Source organism: Athene cunicularia, assembly GCF_003259725.1.
Source record: "Athene cunicularia isolate RWA chromosome 2 unlocalized genomic scaffold, athCun1 chr2_part1, whole genome shotgun sequence".
Taxonomy (NCBI): Eukaryota; Metazoa; Chordata; class Aves; order Strigiformes; family Strigidae; genus Athene; species Athene cunicularia.
The window spans coordinates 123,034,016-123,060,378 of record NW_020799095.1 but is presented as its reverse complement, the minus strand read 5'-3'; the positions used below and the strand labels follow the sequence as shown (position 1 = coordinate 123,060,378).

Genomic DNA, 26,363 nt, shown 5'->3' with positions numbered 1-26,363 from the left:
TAATTCTGCTTGCCTCTATCAACAAGCATTTCCTAATGTATTTTACCACTACATGTTGCAACCTTTACTAGTTATTGAATAGGGGGGTGTAGTGTGTAGGCTGACCTCCATGCAGTTCTCATTTGGGGCATCCTTGCCTCAGCACTTTGTTTTAAATGATAGAAGTATACGGATTTTTTGAGATTACTTGTGTAATTCTGCAGAGCTCATGTTTGAGATCCATCAGCTGTGATACTGACTCTGGATGCTACTCTGAAATATGTTTCAGATGTTTATGATGTTCTGTCAAAGAAGATCTGATTATTTTTTTTTTTATTGCCATAGAGCCATGGGACTCTGCTGATATAAAGCAATCCTGTTCCTGCTTAGGTCCATTTGGCAAGATGCTTAAGACAAATAACTTGATCTTATTAATAGATAAAAGGAAAAAGTTTCCTTAAGAGCTCTTATTGTAGAATAAAACTAGAAGAGGTGGTTGCTTATTTGCAGCTCTTTTCTCAGCTTAATTTTGAGTACAAGATTCAGAGTCTTACTGGGCTGTTACTATCCACTGGCACTGTTGCTTAGTTCTCCTGAAAATGATGTTGGAGTTTGGCCTCAGTGAGATTCTTTGAAACAATGTATTTTCAAACAATGTTTATAAATTCCCTTTAGAAATCTCTTATTTTTCTGTCTCATGTTACGAACTCATATGCGTTAATTTGGTAGTGGCATATCTGTAATTGTTCTTTATTCAAGATAACCCTTGCCAGTTCCCCAAAAATTTAACAGCAAAAATGAGTCCCGAGAGCTGGGGCACCAGTGATGGCTGCATGGCCACCTGACCTGGTCGGAACTCCTAAAGGGGTGAGATCGGGTTGCTGGGAACTTGCCAGCAAGTCACCAATTATTACTAATTGCATGGGAAATTACTGTAATGTTGCGATGGCTCATCAGGGACGTGGAATGATTTCATAGCTGTGCTGCACCCTAGGGATGCGTGTCCCTTGGTGCTTGCTTCTAGAAGACAACACATTGTTGCTCACTGCTCTGTTCAGTTGCAGCATTTTAAGATCTGAACTATAATTAATGTGGAGGAATGTGAAACAACTACCATCTATCGTGGAGCCTGACTTGGGAATATTTGAGTTAAAGTGTAAAATTCCAATTAGTTTCAGCAGGGATCATCACCAACTCCTCTGGAGACGGGCCACATTACTTCTCATTTTCTGTTAGAAAAGAAAACAAACCTAGTTACGTGAAATTTGTGCAACGTGCACACGATAGTCCTTTCAAAACAAGAAAAATACAGGCATCTGATTTTCAAAAGGGCTTTCTGCTTTTCCTCTCTGATTTCCAAGGGAAGTTTTGCAGAAGACTTGGATTTAAGATGCTGCTGTGTTCCCCTCTTCCTACTGACAGCTGTAAACATCTGCTGAGGATGTCATTCATTGTCTCGTCCTACAGTCACTTGTTAAGATCATGAAGCATCATGCGTCCTTGAAAATTAAGCTGGTAATGCCATGGGTTGGGAGTGAGCAGCCAGTGTGTCAGAGGCTCTCCGGAGTGCGAGAGCAGCCGCGGCATCCGTGCCCTGTCCCGTGGATAACGCCACAGCGGGGAGGGGAGCTTTCCTAGCCAGTTTGGGAGGGCAGGCGGTGGCAGGTCCCCACCTGTGTCAGGCACGCTGCTGTGTCATCACGCTGCGATTTCGGCTCTCCGTCCTGCTCTCGAAAAGGCAGACAAGGCTTCAAGTCATAAATTGCATTTCGCGTAACTCCTCCCCTATTTCGGTTGCTTGCTCACGCAGCCACCCACGGATCCGAAACAAAAATGTGCGAAGCGAGGCAGGGAGCACTCTCACCAGTGCAGATTTCATCTCCCCTCTAGGCGCTGGGGTGCCCGTCCTGCGCCGACACCGTCTGACTCCTCCAGAACACAACGAGGCTTTGGCTATTCGCAAATACATAAGCATTTTTCTCCCATCCATTCTCATCAGCTTGTACTCCAAGAAGAAGAAGAAGAAAAAAAAAAAAAAAAAAAAGGAAAAAAAAAAAAAAAAAAAAAGGTCCGGGGCTGTACATGAGCGTGTCTTTGTGCCACTGCTCGTTCGGCGGGCTGACAGAGGCGGCATTGTTTGCAGGCTGTGGCCGGCTTGGCAGCCGGAGAAGGTGGGGATCTGCGCCGCGCATACGGAATCGGCAAGTGGCCGAGGACAGGGGTCGAGAAACTCCTAGATCTGCGTTAACAACAAGAGGGAGTTTCAGAGCACTGCTAATAGCTTCTCCTGGTGTCCTCTGCACAATGCAAACAGGGTCCGGGGTGAGGAGTCCTTGTTAATCAAAGGTAATGTTTTTATCTTTGTAGTAGCGCGGTAGTGATTGCTGCTATTTGATTATTAATTAAAATATGGGTAATAATAGAGGGGAAAAGTTGTGAAGTCCACCGTACTCCTTAAGAGAATAAAGCTTCATGGTGGCGTCGTGCTGCAGCTGAGGGTTGTTGGAGTTTGTCTGTTCCCCTTTATGTGGGCTTAGTTCACGTTACCAGTAATGAGAAAATCTGTATGTGTTCCCGTCAGAGGAAGAAAAGACCGTTTAAGTCTCCTTCTCCAGCTTTCTTACTTTTTAAGCCAGAAGCTACTATGTAAATGCAATATTAAATGGATTTTGCTAATAGAAATATATTAACATATAGCCATTAGGCAAGGTAAATACTTCTTCCTATTACCAGAGACAGTTCTTCACCCCTGCAGGTACTCCCTGGGGTAGAAAACATTCTGTACAGTGGTAAAAAATTAACACCTCAGCAGAAAGAAGAATCACTGTTGCATTTATTTTTTTAGCCTTTTTTTATTAAATCAGACTACACAGACTGTACTAAATGGATTTACTGTTGTTATGCAGATATTTCTCGTGTGTTCTTACTACTTCAATTATATTTTTAATAGTTTTTAAATTATTACTTTTCTGGTTTAAAAGATATATTTTTCTGAGCACATCTCCAGGTCTCTCTGCTGTTCCTCTTGCTGTCTGTCCCTTGTAATCATTAACTATATTTTTGAGTTCGTACTGCTATTTGAGGGTGATAACAAACATGCTCTTAAAAGCGCATGCCTTGTAGCTGTGGCTGTTGTTCATTTTGTGTGCCCAGGTTAAGGTGTTTTTGGGGTGAATGGGCTCAGCTGCAGTGGGGACGCCCCGACACAACCCCAGATCTGGAGCTCACATAATGTCACAACTGGAATTTGAAAGAAAAACATTGGGGGATTTTTTTTGTTGATTTCTTCAGGGGTGGAGGGGCAGTAAAAAGAGGAGATTATCAACTGTATGCTGAAGGGGTTTACCCTTTTCTGCCAGTGCAGCACCATTACTTGTGTGTAATTCAGGAGAACGGATCTTGTACCTCCTTGTGCCTCCTGATGGCACGTAGCAGCCCCAGAGGACACACACTGCTTTTGTGCTCCTGTTTGGTTTTAATCTTTAGGGAGCAACTGTTTCAAAGAATAAACACATTGCTTTGTAGCAGAAACTCAGGGAAACATCCTGCTAGTGACAGCGGCAGCCGCTGCCCATCACACTGGACATCCCTCTGCCAAAACCCGTGGGGCTTTGCTAGCCAGCCAGCCAAAGGCTGGGAGCTGCAAGCTGTGTAACCAGGAGAACGGCTGAAGGAAATAACATTTTAAAGTGTTAAATTAAAACTGCAAGGCTGCTACCCGCTCACTCAAAACACGGTATCTGGATTTATTCTGGCCTTTGGCCTGGAGATTTGTGGCATCCCCTTTGTGCAGGAGTGTCCACCCTGCTAATCCATACACAGGCCCCCAAGGCTGCTTGGCAGTGGAGCCATGTCGGGCACTGGGTGGGCAGGTGATGAGCCTGTTCACTCCTTCCACGCAGACTTTCCCCATGCCCCCCTCCTTGCTGAGGGAGAGGGAAACTTCAGGCTCCAGTGCAGGGGAGCCAGGTCCCTGCTTCCCAGCCCCATCGGCCAGGCAGTAGGGCTGGAGTCATCAGCATTTTAACAGTGCCCTTCTCATCAGGGAGATATGTTCCGGACAACACCTGCTACAGTAAAAAAAAAAGAAATTTTAAAGTAATAATAAGCACATTTAGACCCACCCTTTTTTTTTTTTTTTTTTTTTTTTTTTTTTTTTTAAATCTATGAAATGAGAGGTATTCTTGGTCATTACCTCCATGAGAGAAAGGAGACCTTAGATCTTATTCTGTGTCTTTCAATGATTTTCTTGTGGAAATCCCAAATCAGAGCTTGTCTGCACAAGCAAAAAACTGGAACCACAATAATTAAAGGGGTTGCAATTCACAACTGTTTTTCAGTGGATGCTTTACTAAAAAAGACACTCGTATCAGGAAATAAAAATATACGCGGATAAATGTGGGTTTAGGTTAAATCAAAATTGGTCATTTATTGTTGTGAATACACTGCTTGATACTGGTGTAGAGCTTATTACTTTACTTCTACTGCTGTGTTTTAACCAGCAAATACAAAGTTTCTTTTGCTGTTAGTTTAAAAATGTGGAGCAAATACATCTCCCACACATAGAATAATCCTGCTTAAAGTTCATTTGCTAAACACTGTGTGCCTCATTTATACAGTGACTTTTAGAACCCATTTCCTCCAGAGTATATGACACTAAGCAGTCAGGGTCAATTTAAAATAGATAGCTTTTGCTTACCCAGTCAACTTTCATCTATTGTATATGTTTCTGTAAACAAAAAGATGCAGAAGAGTTTGTGATGGACGTAAGCATAGGCAGGGCCTTTGCAGTAACTTTTTAACCATCACTTCATTGTTTTTTCAGCACAGAAGCTTTTGCTTCCTCGCTGGGAGAGCCTATATGAAGACTTGCATGAACAACGTTGTAAGGTAAGGAATACACCCACTGAGAGCTGGGTTTTTTAATTTCTTCCTAATTTTGCATTGCTGTGGAGTTCCCATGTGAGATGTTGCTTTACTCTGATTCTCAGAAGGACTTGCATACGGTGATTGTTTGGTAATAACAAATAAATGAGCAAAATTAACTGTTTAATATGTAGATGATAATATGTCTTAAATGATACTGAATTTCACCATCTTATGAAGTTTTATATGCATACTCTTGCTCTTCTATGAGCCTCAAACAGTTCCTTTGGGGAACTGGCCACACTGTGTGTTCAGTGCACCTCTTGGTGAAGCAGATCCCTGTGCATCATCACTTGTGGTATTTTAGTCAACTTTGAAGTGTTAAATTAAAACAGGAGAGTCCAATGTATTTTCTGATTCCCAGAAATACCATCACTTTGTGGCCTTTCCCTGGCAGATTTAGTGTCACCTTTCCTTCTCAACTTCTCTCTTCTCCTGGAGGGTAGCAGCCCTCCCTTCAGACATGGTGCGCTTGAGGCTCTTATCCACAGGCTGATGATCAACCAACAGCATCATTCTTTCCTCCTCTCCCAGGACCTAAGTCTGTCGTGTTTTACTCTACCTCACTCACTGAGTGAAAAATTAAATGGTCAATAAATGAAGAATCTTTTTGAAATATGATGACTGGAAATTGTGTAGCTCTTCTGATTTGGGGTCCTAACAGACAGGCTTTCATGCAGCACTAGACAGATTACACAGCCTGCATAGATATTACAAAGTCCAGCAGTGTTAGTATAGTATAGCTGTGCTGCTTGTTTCCTTAATCTGCTTGTTTAGAGACACCCAGAATATTCATCTTAATCATCTATTTCCGCTGCATAGTAGGTACAGGAGGAAATACCACAGAGAGCCTTGTCACTGGGAAAACGCATCATTTGAATGTGCAATGTAAATATTTTAACTAACCAAATGTAAACACTGTTTTGTCTGTAGGATGGGAGAAGACTGTCACAGTCAAAAATGAGCTGACATAAGAGTGACCCTGTATAGATGAGATACAAAATTGTGTTCACACATTTTGGTAATCAAAACAGAGCCCTTAATGAATTGCCTAGTGTGAAAGGAATTGCAAACACAAATGTGCCTGACACAAGACAATCGGAAGTTGCTGCTGTATTGACATTAGAAGGACTTTTAGATTCATCTGAGGTCCATGGTAGGGATGATGTGAGATGAGAGAGATGAGATGATAGAGTTGTGAGATGGTGAGAGCTAAAGAGAGGCTGGAGACCCTGGAGGAGAATCTAAACCATAAGTATGCTCTGAATATGCATGCTTATCTGTGCCTCTGGCTATGACTTGTGTTCGCCATGCCAGAACACTTAATTCAGAAGTTTCCAAGGGTTAGAAGGTGGTAGAAGCAACAAGGACACTAGATACAGCAAGAAGTGCCTTATTTCATTCACAGATGTGCTGTGGGTTTTTCAGCTGGTGGATTCAAAGGAAAACAGAGTTCTCAGGCAGCTCAGAGCAGTTGATCATTAGCTCTGCCTACACCGGCTTCATAAGTGCTTGAAGACTTATGGTCAAGTGGTACTTGATAGACACCAGACATGGGGTTTAACTTTGAGTGCTGAACATGTTTGGTCCTGAAAAATAGTGTTATAGTATAGGATACAGAATCCTCCAGATATCACTTGACTTTATTGTGCAGTAGATGCTAAGAAGCAGAGAGACCAGAGTCTTTGGACATTCATCAGATTGCTAAGCAGAAGAAACATCTGGGGATCATTTAATTGGCTATATGTTCTAGTCTGTGGATTGTTAATATCAGAAGAGGAAGAAACGACACAGAGGATTTGACTAGACTAGACTCCTTGGATTGTCGGAAACTGTTTATATTTTATTTCTGTAAGCACAGGTCTATGTAAATGCCTAAGCTAGTAAGCTTTCATTACTGGAGTAGCTGGGGGGGGTGGGTGTTAAAGTTGATTTTTGCTTGTATTACCAACAATGGGTAATATATTAACATCTGCCTCACATTTGCTATTTCTTTGTTCTAACAGCTGGAAATTTACATTTACACATACGCCTCAGAGCTAAAAATGTCATTCTCTAGGTTAAAAACCCATACTGATTTTTGTCGTTCTTGTTAGGAAAGGCGAACTGAAAAACACAGGGAAAATACAAACAGGAAGGGTAGCCCCCAGATGATAAATGCTTTCAGTTCAAACTCAGATTAATCATGTATAGCATAGCCTAAGAGTGTCATTGTCTGCCATTACTACAGCAATTTAGCTGTAGTAGTCAAATGAGCAAATCTATTAAGAGTAAAAATTATTCAAAGAAAGTAGAACCAAATACTTAAGTCATCAGTGAAGAGAAAAATACAGTAGCTTTTTTTTTTTTCAGTGTAGAGGAAATCAAGAGCCTTTTTTTGTGTGGATAAAAAGTGTTTTACATAGATGAGAACAACTTTGACATTATCCTTGACTAAAACTTCTGTTGTTAGAAAATCAATAATTTTATGCAGTAACTTCATGTAACTATTCTCTCAAATATAGTAATCCGAATCTTCTTTACCTCTCAGACAAATGTATCAATTTTCGTGGGAAAGCATGAATAAAATCAAAATTAAGAACTTAATTTTTTCCCTATAAGAGCAGGAAACTCATATACTTTTGCTAAAGTGCTGTACTGTGGGGGTTTTTTTGTTTTTTTAGAAAAAAAGATCTAAAATGGCTTGGTTTAGCACAGGAAAAAAGCTAGGAACAGATTACTTTATGGTGCTGAATTCATAGTATTGTTTTTCTAAAAGAAAATAGCATTATTTGAAGAAGGGGTTTAGATGGCTGAAGAAAGAGGGAATTTAAGAGGAGGGAAGAGAAGTGCAGTTGAAAAATGTTTGGAATGACAGTATAAACTTCAGGGAGGAAGGGAATTAGATAAAAGAATCTGTGAGAGTGGGAATAATGTGAAGGGGAACAGACTGTGCTGGTGCGATCTTTTGGCCTAGGTTTTGAAAAGAATTCAGAATATGATCTGCAGTCTCTGTCTTTGTTTGGGAGGGGGAATGGGAGTTTTTCCATTTACGGTAAAGTGGAGTAATAATGTCATTGCCGCAGCTGTTAAAATATTTTAAAATCTACTTCAAACTGGTTATTTATTGCAGTGTTAAAGTATAGACCATTGTGGTCAGAAGTAAGAGAGAAATTGGAACTGATCCCAAAAAGTGGGGTGAAAGCACAATTTATGTTTCCCTGAAGGGGGTTGGGACCGCTAGTCCAGTCCCGCTCATTCTCAACTCAGTTTGCTGAGAGATTGCTTTTCAGGAAGCCTCTTTAGATACAGCTGTAAGTAAACAAATCTCAAGGTTCAAATCTGCAAGGGGAACATGGAAGCCTCCATCAAAGCCAGGGATAAATAGGATGCATATTTTGAGTCTGAAAGTGCTATCTGAGGGTGGCTTTGCAAAGCACATGAGGGCCATGGTATCCCAAGCATCTCTGGCACACACTTGAGAACTGGCTTGTGTAAGGCAGTGTTTCTGCAGAAGGTGGATAGGCTACACAGGAGCTCCCATGCCTACAGCTGCTTCAGAAGCCACTTTTTCATTGTGGTACAGAGTGATCTTTGTCTGCTTAGTCATTTCTATGCAACACAGTCTTCGAATTCATATCTATATATCACCTATTCCAGATGAACAGCAATAACTTTTAGTGTCAGGTAAGTCCGTCTGTGAGATGAATTTATACTTGCACTGTCATAGACTGTCAGTAGCTTTAGACAATCCGTTATCATCAGACTAACTTGGTTTCTTAGTTCTGCTCTTGTGGCACAGCCAATTCCATTTCAGTGTATGTCAACTAAGGAGGGTATGCTCTAATAATATTTTACATTTACACAGCACCTCTCATCCCAGAGTACTTTATAAATCACGTGTCTTCACCGCTGACCTTTTGCCATCCTTTGAGAGCAGGAGAGCAACCGTTTTACAAAAGCAATACAAACCACAGGAATCTTTTTTTCTATAATACTGGGGGGTACCCATTTATTACAGAATGAATTACATGTTCCCTAAGCTACAGCTTCAGTTTTTAAAGACCTTTATTGAAAAATTCCTCAAGATAAGGTGCATGATCCTACATTTTGTGTTCACCATGAACAAAGAGCTAATCCATCTTTCCAAGACTGGAGCCCTGGAAATATTTCACTCTTGCCTCTAAATGAACATAAAAGTATCACTACCTCTATACGTTGGCTGTCATTTTACCTGTAAATTGTCACCTCTTCCTGCAGAATCTGCCCAAAACTCTATAGTCTGCATTCCTTCTCAGATGCCGAGGATCCTCCTGTCTCAGTGTGAGAGGTACAGCATAATAGATATATCAGAAAACCTGTTTAATTGCTCTTGAGAGATTCAAATTTAACTGATCTGCTGGGGTATGAAGCTGAAGAAATTCAGTGTGGCTATGCATTGGGCCAGTATATGCAGAGGAGAGATGTGCAAGGCCAAAGGAACAAGGAGGAGGAATACGATGGCGATGGATTAATCTTCCTGGCATTCACTGCCCCTTCCTGTAAACATTAAGAAGATGATCTGAAGCCTACTGAGATCAGTCCCCGCAGCACTGGAGCTGTAGGGAATAGCGGTGATTAGTAAGGGAGTGTGCAAGGTCCTTTGTCTGCCAGGGCATCCTTCTTGTGACAGGCAGAGCCTCAGCTTATGTGTAGGACTACCTCAGTGGGGACAGATTCCCTCTGTTTACTTCAGGAAAAAACTCCAGAGGAGCTGCTTTCCTTATTTTAAAAGAAGAAAATAGATATGCAACCTGTTCTAGTACAGTATTTGCCAAACCAGACATTCTGGAGGTTAATTTCGGCCTTATTTAATCTGTTGTTTTAAACAGGATGACAGCAACATTTCTATTTTAGTTGTACAATTCAGCAAATGGATTACAAAACCACAGTTAACTGAAAATGCCATGGATGGTAACTCAGTTAATAGTAGATTAAAAGAATCTTTAGGTTTTCAGTGTATTGTTTTGCCATTTATCTCTCTTTGTGGCTTGTCTGGGTTTAATGTAGTTTATTCCATTTAGGAGCATTACTGAGACAAACCCCATTAAAGCAGGCATTATAGTCCTTGTTTTGATTAGCACTCAAGGCCACTAGATAATGATGCTTTAAAAAAAAGTCTTGTATTTCTCTCATGGTCATTAGCACTGTGATCACCACCAGTGTTCCAATGACAGTTAGTCTTTCTTTTTTTTTTTTCCTCTTTAAATCCCAGAGCCAATTGTGAATGCCTTTAATATGGTTTGTGACATTTGAACTAGAACATTTATCTCAAAAATAACAGTTCTTGCTCTTTCAGTGCTCGTACTTGCAAGAAATTGGATATTCATATGCAAGACTTGTGGTCAAAAACTATCATTGCTAGTTAATATTTTGCAAAGCTATTTTATTTTCTTTCATTTTATTTCATAGTGAGGCTTTCTAGACATTCAGGCGTGTACATGTTCTTCTTGAACACCGTGACCAGAGAGGAACATTTGCATCATGCCTACCAAGACAGCAACCAGTGTAGGACCGTTTCGGTACTGGACTGATATGGATAATTAAAATAATTTCCTCACATCATGTTTAAACCAGTGACATGTAATTCTAGGACAAAGCCTCTCAGCACCTCTTTCCAACACTCATCTGCACTCAGAGGATCAGCAGCTGCTATTACATGCTAATGTGTTTTGAGGGTGAATGGCCATTTTAGGACATGTTATTAACTCTGTGCAAATGGGTGCATTTTCCATCATAGTGTACAGAGTTGACCTCACATGCTGTTCCCTTTACAAGTTTTAGTTTTGTAACCAAAAACAAAAATGAGAAAAAAAATGAGTTCGGTGAGTTGGGCTTGGCATCTTGAAGGATGGGGAATGTCCATCTGTAATTACCCACTCCAGCTCTAGGGACCAGACATCTCACCTTACAGACAGGTGAAGTTGCAGGGCTCTAAGGGCAGAAGGCTAGCCAGGACAATTAGCATTTCTAATGACACAGCCAATTCATTTTACCAGTATTGCTGTGTTTTACCTACTGTAGATGAACACTGGTGTACCTGAAAAGAGGCATTCACACTAGTCTTTGTCCTTTATTCTTACAGACCAAAGTCGCTATGGGTTTTCACTAATTTGCCAGCTCCGGGTGCAAGAGCCCAGCAGTCTTCTGAGGTCCTTTGTGCTGCTCATCAAAGCCTTAGAGAAAGCTGAACACTTGTTTTCTCTAACATATTTCCATATAGAGATTAAAATTACCACTTTTTTTTTTCCCCTCTCATCCTCCTGAAGAGGGAAAAAATGTGTGCACAAAAAAAGTTTGGTGTACAGGCCAACAGACTGGTTTATCATAGACTTGGTTTGCCTTGGGAGTCTGCCATATTACTACCAACAGTGTGCTTCTGGTTGTGGCCATGATCGCCCATCCCCTGATCCGGTGTGTAGGGGGTGAGTAGCCAGGAGTGCCAAATTTATAAAATGCTAATTTTTGTTGGACTGTTTCATCACTCTCCAAAATCTTCTGATCACAGAAGCCCTTTTTACCATTTTATTGTATTGCAGCCTGAGCCACCTAATCTGTACTCCTTTGGTTTGGGTGTTTTTTGATTAATTTTTTTCACTAGAGCATCCAGTTCTGCTCTATTCCTACTATTTGTTTTGTCTAGCCTTGCTCAGAGTAGATAACTAATGCAGTAGTTAAAACACCATCACGTCAATGCAGGGATTGAAAACCTGCTTGTCTCAGAAGCAGTTATACGTGAACCAGGCTGAAGAATGAGTGTATTTAGTATTCAACCAGTCAACACACTACCTTGATTTTTCCTGTTATTATTTTTACTTAGATAAATGCTGAAGCTCAATTAAAATGTATCTTCCAATTAAAAAAAAAAAAACAAACAACAAACAACCAAACAAAAAACCAGATACCAAAAATATGTAAATCCTCATTTGTGAATTCCTGATAAACGCAGAATAAATTCACATAGTTCATGATTTGTTCTTATTTGTTTAATTTATATGCCATTATAACTGTGAATGAGGCTTTACAAAACCACAGGGACACAATCTTTGCCCTAAAGAGATTGTAGCTGAAATTAGACACAACATATAACCAATGCTTTCAATAGACAAAGCAGGATTACACCAGATAAAAAAAGGTTCATATTGTGTATATTGTATATGTTGTAAGCTTGTGATAATACAATTATTTGGAAAGGACCTGTTTGTCACCTCTGAATGTGGTGATTAATAACAAAAGCTCTGGAATAAAGCCATCATTAGTGTTTGCTGGTTTAAACCAAAAAACCTGAGATACTAATGACTAATCATTGCTTTTCTAAGGGCAATCTAATTGAAGAGCTGGATTTAATGGAGTATACATTTGGTGCCGTATTTGACTTTCTAGATGCTGTGGCCTCCAAGGATCTTCACTCTGGTTTTAGACACTTCTTCTAGGTTAAAGATACTGATTGTCTTGCCTGTTTTATTACATGATGAAAGTAGAGCCTCTTGGAGGCTCTAATGAGACTTCCACACTTTCTTCACCTTTTATTGTGAGTACACAGTGGACAATAATATTTTTTGAATTTTAAGTAAAGGAGTCTTACTCTATAGATGTAGAGTTCTTTTTCTACTATTTAGTTACAAGTACCTGTGTGATATTTTCTTCCTCGGAGTAAGCCATAATTGTATTGTACATCATTGTTTGAGTGTCCCTCAGCAGAAGAGGCTGCTGTTCTCATGTAAATATTACATGTATTTGTATCAAATCCTCAGGCTTTATTTTGACATTTGAATATCTAGACCTTTTGTTTAATGGGACTTTGGGTAACGAACTGAGGTTTGGCCACTATTTCCAGGGCTCTGCTTAACATAGAGCTCATCTCACCCCCCACCCCCCCTGGAAGAGAGGAACAGGTTTATGGTGGTGGTGGGAGCAACGTGGGCTGGGCAAGGGGCATGGGGCTGGAAACCTCCCCACCTTCTCAGCCTCTTTGGCGGGAGAGGGTTGGGGATTTCTCCCCAGAAATTTGCTCAGATATGAAAGGGTGTTAGTGTACCTGCTCACCTACCCCACAGGATTCTGGTGTGGCTAATTAGTCAATATTTACACAGCTCTGTGAAAATGCTTTAGAAGTGCCAATTGTGCATTATAATTATATTGTGAAGATGATTGGGAGTCCATGTTTGCACGTAGATTCAGGCCATGGGAGTTAAGCCTTTCAAATAATGTCTCTTATTTAAATGCCTTACCTATTCCTTACCTCTTGTTGTGTGTTTTTTTAAGGATGATGAGAAACATTAGTTTACCCTCAGGAAAGACCAGGTCTGACTGTTTTTAATAATGAGTTATGTACTTAGTCACAGTAGGTAAATTTACAAACCAAGCAGGACACACTCAGAGATCGATTCTGTCTGTTCAGCAGATGGTTTTACACAATAGGCATCAGGACAAGCCTGCTGAGACTTTAAAACAAATACTTCTAAGTAACATTGCCATAAGTCTGTTAATACAGTGGCAATTCCTGTTTTAAACTCTGCAGAGCTCCTACTTTATTTATATCCCATCTATTTACTGAAGTGTAATAGATTTACTCTGGGAAGAGACTCAATCTCAGCAGATTTACACTGAAGGTTGGCATTTAAGTTTCAACTTGCTTTCACAAAATAGTAACTAATGCTTAGCACTAGCTGCAGGACACTTAGTTATTTTTCATAGCAGCACACCAGTATTAAAGACAAAGCAAGAATAGCCTGCAAAAGGAGTCCATGACTTAACTTACAGTTTCTGAAATTCCTGGAAAGTCTGTTGCAGCAAGAATGCTTTTGTATTTTTTTTTAAAGTTCTCTGCATTTTCTAGTAACTTTATGAATGTTGCTGGTCTCTTTAACTGGATAACAAAAGGCTTTATTATTTATTCTACTTTTATGTAAATTAGTTGGGCAAATAGTTGCTTCTAATGCAGATTTAATATTTTAGCATGTAGATGTGTATGTTAATGTTGCATTAAATGAAAAGAAACCTAGAGTTTCATGTAATCCCAGAGGGGACACCGTTCTGCCTGCAGTTATTATACAAGAGCAATTTGGAACAGAATTGGGCCAGAAGTTCCCTGCATACCTATCTCTTTGCAGTAACATAAAAATTTAATGGGGAAAAATTACAGGGAAATGAACATTTTGTTTAAAAACGTTCGTGAGGGGAAAAGAACTTCTTTCCCACGAATATGGGTCTTTTCATGGTTGTTTGCTAATCTTACGCTTACACTTGCATTCTGTAGCTGCATAGAGGTGTTTAATGCAATGTTGATATGAGCCCACACATTGATGTTCCAGTAGAGGGGTCTTAAATATTCATATGATGACCAGATTCATGTGGTTTTATTTGCTTCTTTTCCTCTCTACCCGAACTCCTAAGCACCATCAGATGATTAAACATTATAGGGCCTGTGGTAGTGAACATTTCTGAAAATCTGGACAATCATTTTTTTGCCCTGCCAGCTGGCAGGAGTGTCATGCTCTGGCATTGTTCTGCCTGGAATAAAGTGTTCTTCAGATATTAGACTAAAATGTTTCATTCCTGCATAAATCCTTAAGGTCTTCTGAGAAGGTTGTAGTGCTAAGAGCATTCAGCCTTATGTAGGAAACGATTGTAGAGGAGGATGCTTTTATCTGTGCAACAGTTAAGCGAGATGTTACTGATATGAGATTCAACTGCAAATGCAGCCTCCTAAATTTAGGAAAGTACCTGCAAGGCACCTTCAGGCCCCGTTATAGTCAGTGGCTACCAGAGCTCCCTTCAGCTGCTTGCCCAGAAGCAGCTGGTGCCATTTGAGATGCCCTGGGGCATTTCTCATGGTCTCTAATCGCTATTTGAGAAGCAGGAGAGTTTTTTGTAGGTCCTGTTTCATGTCTGCCAACCACATCCAGGTTTCATCTGCCTAAAGAGAGGGCACTGAATGCTGTTTTAAATGCCACAGGCTATGCCCCTTGACCTCCAGCTGCCACTCCAGAAGAGCACAGATCTCCTGCAGATCCTGAATCAACTTGTCCATCTCTGCGGACATATCTGCATAGGCATCCAGATAGCTTGGATGCCCTCAGGCAACTCAAGTGGTCCCAGCTGTCAGTGTTTAGGCAACTACATAGCATCGCAGGGGGCTGGTCAGCTGCATTCCTTGTGAGACTCCATTGCCTGGTAGCCCCTGGGAATGCAGGAGGCTCAGACACATCATTCACACATAGACACACGTGGGCATCTCATGCATCTCATGATGGGTGGCTGATTCCCACCCATCACATCACACATGTGACATTTCACCGAGCCTGCAGTGCCGCCTGGGACTTTGTTGCTAGGAAATGAAAAAGCTATGGAAGGGCTGAGAGAGGAAGAAAGGAGAGAAAACTGTAGTTGCTGCCCATGTTACTCCTATGCTGTGCTCTGTAACTCAGCTGGTGAGATGGACTGTGGGTTTGACCCATGGTCTCACGACCCTCCAGCCTCATTTGCAGAGCCACAGAACAGCAATGTGAGCAATCAAGCCAAGTCAGAAAGCTGCACCGCGGGAAGTCAGTGGCCCTGAGACTTGATCACTGGGCAGCACCAGCGCAGTGAAATAAATTGGGCATCCTGAAATGGGTCAAATGGCTGTCCTTCTGAAACAGCAGTAGGTACTCTATGGTAACTGGGTTGTTTTCTCCATCTGTTTGGACTGACCTTTGAATTTTTCATCATCATTTTGCCTTTGCTTTTCCTTTGCTTCACCTACATTTGCCAGCAGTGCTGTCTTTGCCTATTAGCAGTTGTGTACCAGCTGCTTTTTTTTTTTTTTTTTTTTTTTTGGCAGTTTTCATGCAGGTTTTGCTTGCTTTTTTGCCCCAAACCTTTTTGATGTGCATCAGCATTTTATCTGTTTTCATGCACTAGGGAACGATAGGAGCCATGATCTATTTGGGTCAGTGCATGCCTGTGTGTAACCATTCCAAAATGAGGGATTTTCTAAGAATAAATTCTCCCTCACCAATCTGGTTCTCATTCTTGCCCACATAATATCTGTTAGCTCCTTTCTGCTATTTTTAGACTTGTGAAACTGGGGTAGAGAGAGTGATGAGGCTTTTTTTTGGTTTTGCTTTCCTCCATCCAAACTCAGTCTGGCGTTTCTCCTGTTAGTTGAATAACTCATGGAAATACATAGCAAAGCAAGTAGTTTAGTAGCTGCCCCGAACTCAGGTCTACAACCATGTGTTACAAGTCAACTGAAAATTCAAAAAAAGGATGTCATGGTTGTTTATTTGGAAGTAGCACATCAGTTTGATATTGTGCCTAAGTAAATGCAGAATTGGATTACCTCTGCTCTTCAGGCAGTTAGCCAGCTGTTTGTCACAGTCAAGAAAATATTTCAACAAAAGAAAAAAATAATTTACTGTTGCTGCCATAAAATTAAACTGTGTTTCAGCTTTCAATAACTAATGGTCACCCTCTTGATCTGTGAAGAGTTTTCTTTAAAAACTGTCCCATTAAACTGTTTTCTTCTGCAGAATCTGATTGCTTTACAGTAAAACTGTCTCTCTAAGCAGTGGATAAGAATAAATAGAGGTTTGTTCACCATATAGTGTTAAGTTATCCTTTAAAATGAGCCACATTTAGGAAGATGTTACAGCAGGGCTGAGCAGGGCAAATTTCTCAAAGAATAAAAGAGATGAAATCCAGATTGCTTGGTGAAGGAAAATCAGACCTGAACAGGGTATTATGACAGTGATGTAATGGTAAATTTTAAAAGATAACTAGCTTTGAAATTGCTGGGAGGATAAAGGGGGTGTATTGTAGCTGTATACGTTCTTGAGCTGATGTCTCATTATCACATTTTAGGTGAGCAGTCCTATTACTTCACTCATCATTTCATTCTCTTTCTGAGAGACTGTTTTCAATGTATTTCTTGTCATCTGCCCTTTGTATTTCTGGCATGCCCTGACTTCTCTCATCACTTGGGCAACCTAATATTAATAGCCCATAACCAAAGTAATCAATAGATGTTGATACCAGTACTGGTATTTTTAACAGAGCTTGTGTGAGTATGTTTGATTGGGATAGTATTATTATAGAAAAATAATTCGGGGGGGGTGGTGGGGTGGTGCAGGGAGTGCTAAAACAAAAATGTTGCCTAGGATGAGAAATACTCAGCTAATGGCAAGGGTGGCAGTGCCCTGGTAGAAGGACCAAGCCTCAAGGTGGATGGAGAAATTATGGCAGCTCATGGAGTCATGGGGCAGAGGTGAGCTGTGGCAACACCGGTGTGGCCTCCAGAAAGGAGGAAGAGGTGGCTGTGGAAGGAGGAACCAGACTCTATGGGTGGCAGAGGGTGGGTGAAGGTACCAGGAGGCAAGATGACAGAGGTAGAGGCTTCCTGACCATGTGAGAGTGGAGGCAGTAGCTGCCTTTGTGGTGTGTGTGCACGTGGACATAGGCTCAGGCCTCTGGTGCATGCTGTGGTCACATCTGCACAGCTGAAAGACTATTTTCAGCTGCTGTGTGGATGAGACATGCTTACTACTGAGTGGTCGTACAAAGGTTTCGAGCTTGCTGTCTGCTCTTCCCCTCGTATATCACCAGTGTAAGACTGTTCTTACCTGGTCTGTTTTGACCGTCCTGTCCCTGGAGAACAGTTATCCTGTATCTTACCCTTCTTCAAAACCTTAACAGGACCAAGCTCTGTGTGGAAATAGTAGTGATTTGGGTCAGCACAGAACTGAAACCTGGAAAAATAAAAGCCAGGCTGGTTATTGACTGTGTGAAGTGATGTGATGCTCTGCTTGTCCTGCCTACCAGCAATTGCTTCTCCATCATCATGCTTTGGCAGCTCTTAACTCAAAGTAGTAGCAAAGCTTCTTGCAGTAGACATGATGTATTTATCCTTCTCTCTGCAGTGCTACCCATATTGTAGCGCTTCCTGCTAAAACAGTGCCAATGATAGTAACATGGGAAAGCACAGAGGCAGGGGAAGTCTCGCAGCATTACTGATACTTAAATTGCAGAAAAACTGATGCCAACAGGCAGCAAAAAGAACAGACTGGAGGAAGGGGAAAAAAGGGGGTGTTTTTTAATAATTTTTTATTCAACAAATTCAAGTTTGCAAGCTGTAGGCCAATTGTGTCTTCTGATTCTTGCTTAGGTGCAAGAGGGGTGTATTTTTATTAGGGATTGTGATTTATTCATGTTGAGGAAATGTTCTGTTTATACTAAGTTCAGATTGCAAAGCAGTGGTTAGTAGATGACATTCAGGCTTGAGATTTCCCTTGAAACAACTTGAGAAAGTATTTATTTTCTGAAGTCCATTTCCCTTCATGGATAGTTTCCTACCATTACATATCCAGCAGACAGGAGAAAGAGCCTGAAACTGTAACAGGCAACTGCATTTTCTGGATATGTAAACGCAATATTCATACATGGCTTTATGGAGGGTTTCTTTTCCACAGAGTATGAACCCAACATCTCAATTAAATCGAGAAGGGGAAGACCTGGTTTTCATTAGCTGTAAAGGCTTTCAGAATTACATTAGTTGCAGTTCATTAGATCTTGTAATCATATTTGCTGTGTGTCATGATGAGGGAGTGAGGGGTTTGGGTGTGTGAGGGGAACCCAGCTCACTGATCATTCCCACAAGACTTCTGATTAGCTTCTACTGCCTCAGTCCATCAGGATCAAGCCCCAAGCTTTATATTTCCCTCTCCACAGCAAGAGAGCAGGTGGATAGAATGAACCACATGCCAGGACATTGATGTGGGGGGCAGGAAACAGCTGGGTTTATTTTGCCTCACTACCCCACAGTGCTCCAGCTGGCAGGCAGGGCAGCACTGGTGCCTCGGTGGGGAGATGAGGCTGCGGGATATGCTGGACTGTCACAAGCAAGTGGTGTTTGCATTTGCACCAGCTCTGCTTCCAATTGAAAGGACAGAATGACATGATGCTAGTCTTGGAGGGAAATTGCAATGAAATGGTGTGACATGGTGAGACCGTGAAAAGACCCGGTCTGTCAGTGCTACTCCCGCTGCACAAAGGCTTAGCCATGTTTTCTGTTCTGATGTGTCAACCAAGACAGTCAACTCAAAGGAGGGCATTTTGAAGACAAGAATTCAAACTTTGTCTGATGTACATCACCTTTCCCAGAGGGTCACCACACATTAACCTCTCCTGCTTTTGTTTGTGATTTGCAGATATGTCTTCTAATTCTCAATGTCTGAGAGTTCACTGGTCTGTAAGAGATTAGGTATAACCAGCTTTGTAGGTTATACCTAGTCTCCTCCACATTTGAAGGTACCACTCTCTCCACAGGCAGAAGTTAGTTTTCACTGACCATGCGGAGCATACAAGGCAGCCAGTTTAGATTATTTTTAGATGACTGAAGTTAAGGTAGCACCTCCCCTCAAGGACCACACAGCTCTGTTTCAAATGAGAAAAGGAAGAATCCATAGATGTGGCACTGCCTGGGGACACTGGGTATCTGAGATCAGTTCTTATCTCTGTTGAAGAGCTCTTCAAAAACCAGCAAATCCTCCTCTGTCTTGGACATTTGCTTCATGAAAAGAAAGTTATTTACACAGGGATTCTCTCACATGCTGCCTTCATCTTAAAGGGTAAACTCTTCAGAACAGGGACTGTCTCTAGTGATGAAGGCAAATCTGCATATATGCATCAAATATTTAAGAGAAGTTGACATTTCTAATGAAATACAAATGATAAAAAGTTCACAATCACTATACTGAAACAATTAAAGTGAATACGAGAAACTTGAGCTTGAATTAGCTCTTCACCTTTACAAAGCACATCACAAGATGAACACTTTTCTTAAAACTGGTCTGTCTCTAAGTTAAATGACTACTGCTTCTCTTGCTGTGAGATATTACACAGCTCAATTCTCACTAATTCCTTTTGCCTCAAGATTGTTTAATCTTAAATATAAAAGGTCCTTCTGGTGTAATTTGTGCTCTACCTCCAAGGACCACCACTTAGCTTCCCTGGAACACTCCTGCCTTTCAGACTTTTGTATCTATAGATTATATGCTAGTGTTGATGCTCAGAAATCTGGGGGGTTTATGTTTAAAATTATTTTCATTAGGTTTTTCAAAGTTGGAATTATTCTGGTGTGCTTCATTTGAGGTATTTCACTCAAGGTGCATTAAAAGGCTCTAACATCCTTGTTGGATACAATGCATTTTTTAAATTTCTCGGTTTAGGTAGAGTTAATATCACTGTAAGTACTAAAATTTTAGCAATCTAAAAGTTAACTACCAGTGGAAGTTGTTTAGTCTTCTGTGATGAGAACAGAGGTGAGATCTCTCAAGTGTGATCCTGTAGATAGCATCTGGGGAATAGAAGCCTGGTTTTTGAGATGTAAACATACAGAAGTAGAATCTCACTCTAAGTAGGAGTCTTTTTTTAAAAAAAAAAAAAAACCCACAACTTCTTCATCAGCATTTCCTTGGGGATATTCAGAGCATTGTGTTTTGTTGTTGCATATTTGACAATCTTCTGTATAAGTTCAGGGTTCTTTGGAAATTGGAAGTAGCCTCTGGAAAAGTACTCTCTATCTGTTGTGTTTCATGGGCCTGATTCAAACATCAGTTTGAGGACAAGTACAATTGCCATGGATTTTAGAGATCCTTTAGGCCAGATGACAGAGGCAATCTGCGTGTGCACCCACTTCCCAGGCTTGAGGGAATTTCTGTTTCCATTATTATTATATGAATTTGCAAAAGAGTTGCTCAAAATGTTGTTGCACTGCAAAGACTGAAAGGGGACTTGGCATGGTAGAATTGTATAAACAGCAAAGTGCAGTTATAAACAGGCTGTGTTTAATATGAAATAGCATCTAGTTCCAGGAACAGCAAAGCTATCAGTAGTAGTTGTGTCAGAGCTGGAAAACACTCACAAAGACAGCTTTCATTTCTATATGCTCTAAAGTATGCAGTAATCGTAGACTAATTGCCTCACTGCAGCCAGAAAGCAATATGGGATATTGTGGGGGTGTGGGAAAGAGAATAATATGCTACAATTAAGCTGTAATCTTTGGCATGACCACTCATCAGATAAAGCTTTTCTGCTGTTGCATTCGAGACAGTCATTACTGGGCTGCTAAAGGCTGGGGAAAATATGTGGTGGTGTTCCTAGGAGCTGTTTCACAGAGGCTTCATTATCGGTTTCTTCCTCAGCAGCTGGCCAAGCCCAGCCGATGCTCTGCATTTGCAAGCTGTGTCCACAGAGCTCCGCTTTTCCCTGCTTATGCCGGGGGGTTTTGTGCTGCTGGTAATGAAATGGGGCTAACGTTAATACTCACCATGGAATGAATTTTGAGCTTTAAATTACTAGTTTAAAAACCTGTTTGCTCAGGACCTGATTTGTAATGGAAGATACCTTTGGCGGAGATTGTGAGAGGAGGTTTATACAGAGAAAGACCTTGTGAATGTGGGAAATAAATGTACTAGTTACGTGCCAAGTTAGGTGCATAATTATGCACATGCATTAACCCCAGGATGCAGACTGTTTCACTGGGACATAATCATGTCCACATGCAATTACGTTCACTTTCCTTTGAAAACCCAGTTTTACGGTCTGCTAAGAAAACCTTGCTGGTGACATCTCTTATTTTCTAAAATTCTCCACCATTTTAATAGAAACTATTCCACTGCCTTGAAGCAAGCTCTTGAATTCACATAATTGTTCATACTACTGTCCAGATTCTTCCCACTTTCCCAAACGTCTTTCTGAGGGGAGGCAGCCTACAATGCAGGCTTATGCAGAATCACTAAAATTCTATTAGGAATAGAGAGGAAAGCATGGAAGGAGAAGTCAGGTCAACTTTGAATATGTTGACCTTGAGGTGACACGTTCTGACAAGTCATGAATGAGTTGATAGGAGTAGGAATACAGATTGCAGTGTAGATCAGCATTTACTGCTGCAAAGGCCTTGTTAAATTTTTCTGCAGTGCCACAGTGGTTTGAGAGACTTGGTTTAGGACTCTTTAGGAGATGTTCAGACTGAGAAGGGGTTAAAAGTGACCGGTGGTTTGGGACTGTTCAGTTTTGTCTTAGATCTGGTTTTGCATTATAAAACACATGCATCCTTTGATAAGCCAGCTATGATTTCTGCAAAAGTAGATACAGAGGGGAATTAGATCAGAACCTCGTTAGTCTCCTGCTTCACAAAGCAGAAACATGAACTGTTTTGAAGGCTTATGGCACACAACAGTCTCTGCAAGGCTGGTCTGATGACAGCCTATAAGAGCAGCGCAGTCCGTATCAGTAATTCCTTCCAGCATCAGGCTTTCAGTACCAGACCTTAATCATGTGCACATCTGGTCTCCTACAGCAGTTCTTCAAGATGTGTCTGCCTTTAACTGTTCTCATTAAATGGGTGCTGCCAAGCCAAGCAGCTCAAAACACAACTGCACCATAAGAGATTTAATCTGCTGTAGGAAAGAACTTGTCCTGATTTAGTGCACAGGAACCCCAAAAGTGAACTGCAGTAGGTACTGCATGAGAAAGGTGATCTTGGTATTACGGTTTGTGTGGTTCAATACTGGATCTACCCGGAGGCCAAAACAAGGCAACACTGATGCAGAAACAGGAACACAAATTGGTCTTACAACTTTTTTTTACAGTATATTTGGAGAAACTTCACAATCTTGATGCTGGTGACAGTATGGTGTCAGGAGAGGTTCTGCCAAGCAGCCCTGCAGTCCAGACAGCAGTCCTGTTGTCTCCAGAAGCAATTGCTCTTATGCACCTACCACCAGTTTAAAGTAAGGATGAAGTCTGTGTATTCAGGCTGTTCTAATAGTATCATTTGTTTTAATGTAGCAATGCCTGAGAATTATCTCAACTTTATCTTTTTGATAAAATTTCAAGATCTTTGTACTTAATTCAGTACTCCTACATGCTTATTGCTGTTTTGATATCTTAATATAGTTTTTGTCACCTACAGCAGAGGTGACTGCCCCAGGCAGAAAACAGACCTGGGAGACGGGATCTGGGAGCTGCTGAGAGTAGCTGGAGTGAGTAGAAATCTGGGCACGGTCCTGTGGTGGAAGAGTACTGAGAGAAGGAACTCTAGCAGAGAGGGTTTGAGGTCAAAAGGACCCACGGTTTTCAGATTCAGTCTGAGATACAAAGGATCTGGTTTTATCGAGTTAGAACAGCCTAAAGCATAATTTTGGCTGCAGTAAAATGGTTTTTTACCCAACTAATCCCAAGCTCAGGAGTTAGGTCCAGTCAGGGACCACACTTGGAAGATGATTTGGATACAATCACCATTCTATAGAAAATAAGAAAGTTTAACAGTGCAGGCTCAGACTGTACCATGCCAACTGGCTGCAGTACATGACAATTATCCCTGACATGTTTAATTTACTGCAATGGATGTAACCTGAATGTTCAGAGCACAACTCCCATTAAGAAGGAACCTGCAGGCAGGCTCCAAACCAGGACCTGCAGTAGGAGATACCTGTGAAAAGCTTGGTGCAAGTATTTTGCTTATACAGGGACAAATACAACCCTTATGGTGTCACAAAATTTGGGTATAATGCCATATGCTGTCAGGAATCCACCAGTTGTGGCAAGCTACAGAAAGGAGACACTCAGAAGCTGCTTCCAGCTCCTTTGCTGTTAAAGCATGGTAAGACCACATGGTGGAAAAGGCCAAAACCAGTTTCAATTTAAAATTAAGAGGTTTAGAGAAGGTCTATTTAGGGGAAGGAAGGGTGCTTGAAGTTCATTTAAACCCAGTTTATCATAGTGCTACACTTAAGCTCGTGCCAGAATGGCATTTCCCTGCCAGTGAGATGGTGTTTCCATGCATGCAGAGAACATGGAAACAGTTCTGGACTGAGTAAAGTGCATCTGCCATGTCCTCCCTCTTCTCTAAATTAAGTGCCTAGTTTGGTGTGAACTCTTGTTGGTGCAGGAGTTGTGGTAGTGGATTGCCTTCCTTTAGGGTGGCCTGAGGATGTTACATACATTCTCTGGGCACTTGGAGATGCCCTGCACACACTGATGCCTGAGCTGGGTCTGAAGTTGCAGAGAAAATTTCCTGAAGGAGGGGAGTAAGGTAACAAGGAACTTGTTAGGTCTCCTGTAGGCCTCTAGCTTCATAGAGAAAGTCTGTTTTCAATATTTGGCAGTTGGAACTAGATGATCTTTAAGGTCCCTTCCAATCCAAACCATTCTATGATTTGGAGAAACAGAAGATAAAAGGATTGGCATCCACAGATGTTACTTCCACCTGCAGGACTGTTTCTGCCACTGCCTATTTGTTGTAGCCTGGGTTTCTGTTCTGATTTTGTGTTTCAATCACAGTGTTTGCAGCTGGATGTAGACAAGAGAACATTAGTTTCATAATTCTCAGCTTCTGTCTCGGTTCATGGTTCCACATATCTTATACTTCACCACTTTCTGGTTTAACGCAGCTCCCTGGGGGGCTTGCTACCAGACCAATAAAAATGTCCTTTAAAAGTTATGACCTTCTTCCCCACTCTCCCCTCTCCCTCTCAAATCTGAACAGTTGAGGTGGAGGGTATCTTCCCTCTGGGCGATGTGATGGATCTGTTCTGCAGTTTAGCACAGGTAACTGAATGCACCGGGAACAGGAGGGGTGGGAAGGAGAAGAAGGCAGTAGGAGACCCAGCAGCCTGAGAAGGAGCACAGTAACTGAAGCTCAGCATAGAGGCAAGCACATAAAGCTGCTGGGCAGTGCCCCTCTTAGCCGAATCCAGCCTGACAGCCCAGGACAGTGAGTCGTGGTCCTGCAGCCCTCCCCGAATCTCTCCTGTCCTGTCGCATTTGGCTTCTCACATTCAAAGTCGCTCGGTTGTCAAAACAATTTCTTCCCTTGCCTACACTCCATCTATAATTCATTAAGAAGAGCAGAGAGGTGAAGCAGTCAGCTTTTCCCACTCTTTCCCCTTTGGAAAGCGTAGGCCGAGTGTGGTTTGCAGCAGGACATGAATGAATGGTTGTAAAACCCAGAAGCCAAAGGGAAGGTGGTGAGAGAGGGACACGCTGCCATCTCCTGCCAGGCCTCCTGGGCCACCAAGCTTGGCATCCACCTCCCACAAAGCATGTCCCTGATGCATTTTGCTGTAAGCTTGGGCGGATCTTTGCTCCGAAACCCCAGGTCAGATCCTAGACCCAAATCACGATGGATCTGTCCATTCCTGGGCTTCAAAGGAGTTCAGGTCTCAGTCCAAGCTTTTCCTCACTACTTAAAGTTGTCACTCCATGTGCTCCCTAATATTGCAGCCTGTATCTTAGGCAAAAAACTGCTTCAGTCCAGATAGAGTTTTTTATCCTTCAGCTTGGCAACAAATTGGCAGTTGCGTGCCCTACACTCCCATCATCACCAACTCAGGCTGAACTGCCTCAGCTCTGCTTTATTCCTGCAACTGCTGTAAGGAAAAATAACACATTATTCACTGTGAAAGTGCAGGTCATGAATTGAAGTATCCGTCTTTTTTAAAACTGCAAATATAATTGTGCATTTAAGTGCAATTTTGAGGAAATGGCTATGGGCGTTATTTGCCATACAGGTTCCACTAATGGTAAATATTGATGTCTAAAAAGCACGAGAAATTTGCCACAAGAAGGAGAAATTTTATTCAATGTAGTGTAAGGATTAGTTTTCTGAACTGACAATGGCTTTCAAATGTGAACACAAACTCTAGTTTGCATTTTGCCTTAGATGAAATAACCAATTTTCTTATCCAGGTATTCCAGGCCTGTCTCTATTACTCATTTCTGGAGTTCAGCATCACCAGCAACTTGTGTGATTTCTGTCGAAAGGGTACAATGAAAGAAATCTTCATCTTAAAAAGATCATCACATACAAAAAAAAAAAAAAACCAAACACAAAAAAACCCCCAAACAAACAAAAAAAAACCAGTTCGAGTGACTGTTACTCTGTCTCGGCGATGTCTCTCTGCAAGGTTAAACTATTCAAGTCTGTCAGTCTTTCAGGGCTGGAGGTCGGACTTTTTTCAAGCCCAGCAGATGAAGGACCCATGTAATCTCCATCTTTAGCAGCTCTGAAGCACCCTCGCTAGAGCCACAAATCCCTGTCCTCGAACGGAGAGATTCACCAGAGGGCAGCACAATATCACTTCTTATTGTAACAGTAGGCGTTAATCATTTCAAGCTAAGAGCTTTTGAAATTAGCTGCGTGTTGTTCTATAGTTATGACTGAAAATAAGTTTATTTTTAAAACTAGCCTCTGAAGCAGCTCCAAAGTCCATTCCACTAGGCGTATGTTAACATTTTAGTGTCCAGCCTTTCACCCAGTGGAAGCAGAGAAGTCATAGACAATTGTACTTTCAATGTATCTCTCTGTCCAGGGCAGGTCAGGGCAGCTGATGGGTGCTTGACCAGCTTCAAGTATTTCAGCAGCTCTCCTGTGTAAAAAGCATCAGCCCAAGTGA

At 41.5% G+C, this 26,363-nt stretch overlaps 1 protein-coding gene across 4 annotated transcripts in view; it reads left to right on the top strand.

Moving 5' to 3' along the window:
• PAG1 (phosphoprotein membrane anchor with glycosphingolipid microdomains 1) overlaps positions 1-26,363 on the top strand; it is a 93,116-nt gene that overhangs the window by 43,335 nt on the left and 23,418 nt on the right. Inside the window, exons 1-2 of one of the 4 annotated variants that reach the window (XM_026842165.1) lie at positions 1,802-2,325; positions 4,805-4,869. The exons of 1 other annotated variant lie outside the window; for it this stretch is intronic. The gene's annotated coding sequence lies outside the window, so the exon portion shown is untranslated. Of the gene's footprint in view, positions 1-1,801; positions 2,326-4,804; positions 4,870-12,340; positions 12,455-26,363 lie in introns of those variants that run through there. 2 more of the 4 variants (XM_026842166.1, XM_026842168.1) reach the window with 2 other exon arrangements.